Source organism: Anarrhichthys ocellatus, unplaced genomic scaffold (genome assembly GCF_004355925.1).
Source record: "Anarrhichthys ocellatus isolate YVR2014 unplaced genomic scaffold, GSC_Weel_1.0 scaffold171, whole genome shotgun sequence".
In the NCBI taxonomy this organism is placed as follows: Eukaryota; Metazoa; Chordata; class Actinopteri; order Perciformes; family Anarhichadidae; genus Anarrhichthys; species Anarrhichthys ocellatus.
The window spans coordinates 290,247-294,210 of NW_022280201.1; the positions used below are offsets into that span (position 1 = coordinate 290,247).

At 43.4% G+C, this 3,964-nt stretch overlaps 1 protein-coding gene across 1 annotated transcript in view; it reads right to left on the minus strand.

Moving 5' to 3' along the window:
• LOC116400447 (vasorin-like) overlaps positions 1 to 3,424 on the minus strand; it is an 18,182-nt gene extending 14,758 nt beyond the window's left edge. The window contains exon 1 of the mRNA XM_031878283.1: positions 3,213 to 3,424. The gene's annotated coding sequence lies outside the window, so the exon portion shown is untranslated. The remainder of the gene's footprint in view (positions 1 to 3,212) is intronic.
• Positions 3,425 to 3,964: the final 540 nt, after the last annotated feature.

The window sequence follows — 3,964 nt, forward strand, 5'->3', positions numbered from 1 at the left end:
AAAACAAAACTACTTAGTTAGGTTTAGACAACAAAACTACTTAGTTACATTTAGACAACTAAACTACTTAGTTACATTTAGACAACAAAACTACTTAGTTAGGTTTATGAAAAGATGGTTGTTTGGGTTTAAATAACTATAGAAGTTATGTCACAAATCATTATTTCTGGTTTCACATGAGGAACAGTCATCGGTCTGTTGGACTCGTATCTTAATAATTCCTCGTCATGATTACATGGATAACATACGAAATAAGTAAGTGGGATATCAATAAAAATGCAATCTTTTATTTCCTAAAAATTGGAAATGTGTAATTTTATGAAGAAGAAAAAAAACACTTTAAATTACTTAAACAAAGTAAAAGTATAACATTTAATATTTTTCATGGTTTACTGACTTCAGACCGTTGAAATGATTTTTGGGATGGTGGCAAATAATAAATATTGTAGATCCTTGTAGACCAGCTGCTATAATCAAACATCAAAGAGATATGTATGTGTTAATATGGATCATCAATGATCAATAATTAGTATCAGTGGCAAAAAAACATGATCAAAGATCTAAAAGTTCTATTCAGATCCAGTCTGAGATCCGACCCCTGGTTAAATATGCATCTGTTACAGCGCAGCACATGGTCTCTGTAGCTGCATACCTTCAACACGTCATCTAAAGGCTGATCTGGTGTTTCTGCATGAATCTGACCTCAGACCTGCTGTCAGAGGCATCGCCTCCTGGTACCACAGAGGAATGTTACGAGTTTTTACCTTCCTCCTGAACCGCCGTGTTTATGAAACACACACCGGGAGGATGAGGGGGGTACTTAGAGACACGCTTCATGGGTTAGTAACGAAGTAGCAGCCACTAAACCCTCCCTGGGGGGGGGGGGGAGGTCTCACGCTGTTGTAGGCCTGAGTGTAGAACTCCTCTGGTGTCAAACCACCTTGTAAAGACGTAACGTGAGTCTTTTTATGTCGCTGAAAACAGAAACCAAGTTTAGCAAATATGTTCAGCAATAGAGACTTCAGCTGTGTGTGAAATATATATTCTGTAACAGTCACTTATAGTTAGCGGGGCAACGGATCATCAAACTCACGGATCGGATCGACACAAAAGAAAAAAAGGCGCGAATAGAACTTTTGGATCACGTTTCTTAGCTGCCGACACTGATTACTGATCATTGATGATCCATATTGTTGGTTAATATTAGCAGCCGGTCTACAAGGATCCAGAATATTTTCCAGAACTCTTTTCATCCGCTCTGTTATGATATTGGAGGATAACGATCGTCTGTCAAACTTTATTTACACTGTGATGGTTAAAGTTAAACTGTAGAATTAATCTGAGGCTCACACACGTGCTGAACCGTGAGGGGGTCGGTACGGGTCCTGGATCCTGGTCCGGTCCGTTACACCACTACTTATAATTAGTGGTTCATCAAGAACAAGTGGAAGAGCTTCTCTGGTTCCTGCTTCATTTCTTGTTGTTGGAGGAGAATAAAGGACTTGAATCGTAACCTGGTCTGATACGTTCAGCTTCTCTCCCTTTGAATCTAGAGCAGAAACGTCCCAATAAAACCCAGAGAGCCTCCGAATGTAAACAGTTCAACTGCTCAAAGAGCAAAACGATATATAATATATATATACATGTATGTATATATATATATATATATATTATATATACATACATGTACACAGCTCATTCACTATCAGAGTCTCTCTGTGCGTTAAACACAAACCAACAGTTAGTAAAGCTGGAGTAGAGATGATGCCTATAGAAGGAGAAACATCATGAAGGACTTGGATACCAACATATTACATATACTGTATGTATAAATACATATATATGTATATATATGTATATACTATATGTATTTATACATATAACTTTTAGAGAAGCTGTTTGAAGGAATGAAAGTTCACACAGTCCAACAAGTCCTCCTCCTCTGGAACACTTTAAATAAAATGATTTTAGCTCCTGATGGTCCACTTCTACATATTTCGACCTGATGAACGTGTTACGACCAATCTACCCAACCAGTGACCTGAGGGGAGTGTGTGTGTGTGTGTGTGTGTGTGTGTGTGAGAGAGTGTGTGTGTCCTCTTCACCTTGTACCTCTTAACTCCTCTGATTGGGGAGCTTCGTCCCTATGTGGTTGTCATGGTGGTATGACCCCGACACTTATTAACTGACCCTTGGGATTAGTCCAAGCTGGAAGCAGGCGTGTGTGTTTGTGTGTGTGTGTGTGTGTGTGTGTGTGTGTGTGGAGGTTAAGCCTTCACCTCGAGCTGCTCTCTGCAGCGTCTCACACAAACCTTAATTAAATCGCTGAGACAGCGAGTCAGGAATGTTTGCTCTGTCTCTACCTTTCTTTACTTTTCCCAAACTCTCACTCCTCTCTGCTTCAATAAAACTTTATTGTTCTCAAACACGTCTCAGTGTGAAGAGAGCAGCGTGCACAGAACCTACGATCTTTAAATCATATCTCCATTATATATATTGAGATTCCACATGTCTGATTAAACCATTCATTTATGATTATTATGAATCACGTGACTCTTAACGTCATATTTCAATCAGCTGCAAAACCAACTGACTCATCACTGGCTTCATATCACATATCAGAACAATACCTTTGAAATGTTTCAACGATGAATCGGTTATAAAGAATCAACATCTGTCCAGGCTGCTATAGATGTGGAGAGGAAACGTCTCCATGAAGACAGACTCCCAGCAGAGGAGAGGACCAGCCCGGTCCGCATAGGAGCTAAACCTGGATCCGATCCTGACCCGAGACAGCGACCCGTGCGCCGGTGAGAGGAACGCGAGGACGCGCCGGAGGAGCTAGCGGATCAATTAGCACCGCGATGAACCGATTGGCTGCGTGTCTGTGATCGACGCTGTAATGTCCACTGAGGGACAACCAGAGTTATACCAGAGGGACAACCAGAGGGACAACCAGAGGGACACCAGAGGGACAACCAGAGGGACAACCAGAGGGACACCAGAGTTATACCAGAGGGACAACCAGAGGGACAACCAGAGGGACAACCAGAGTTATACCAGAGGGACAACCAGAGGGACAACCAGAGGGACACCAGAGGGACAACCAGAGGGACAACCAGAGGGACAACCAGAGGGACACCAGAGGGACAACCAGAGGGACAACACACACGTACTTGTGAGCAGGTAAAAGGCGCACGAGAGGAGCTCACCTTGATAAAAAAACAAAGTTATCCAAAGTCCGCGAGACTGCGCTCGAGCAGCGCGTCCTCCTCCAAACCGCTTTGTATCCACTCTATCCGCGTGCAAAAGCCTCACTCTGTCCCAGTCCTCTTCATGTCTGTCCACACGAGAGTTAACAACCCCAGAAGGTGTCCTGGTGTCCGTCTGTCTCAGCTGGAGACCCGGGTCCGCGTGCGTTCAGGAGGCGCACAGATCCGTCTGAAAAAGCAGAGGAGGCGCGCGCTTAAAGCGGGCTGAGGAAAGTGGGAGGAGCCGTCTGAAGCCGGTGTGGGGGGGGGGGGGGGGCTAATCTAAGAGAGTAACAGTCTGTCCATCTGGTTATTAATGATATTTGTTATTAAATTGTTCAGGGGTTCAAATAAAATAAAAAATACAAATAAATAAATAAGTCCCTTATTAGTCCCGCAGTGGAGAAATGTATTCTCTGTATATTGGGAGCAGTGGGCCGCTGGGAGCGGTTAGGGGTTCAGTGTCTTGCTCAGGGACACTTCGTCACAGGACACATGGCAGCCAAGGATCGGACCCATGCACCACGGTCGCCTTCAGTGATGAGTTCAAGGACACCTGAGGAGTAGGACTGTGGAGCATTTAGGAGGATCTATTGGTATTTTAAATATGTTTTCTTTCATATTTAATCACCTGGAAAGAAGAAGTGTTGTGTTTTTTCTGTCAACCCCCTAAAGCATCCCCTGCTTTATGGTCTGTGTGACTCTAAATGGAC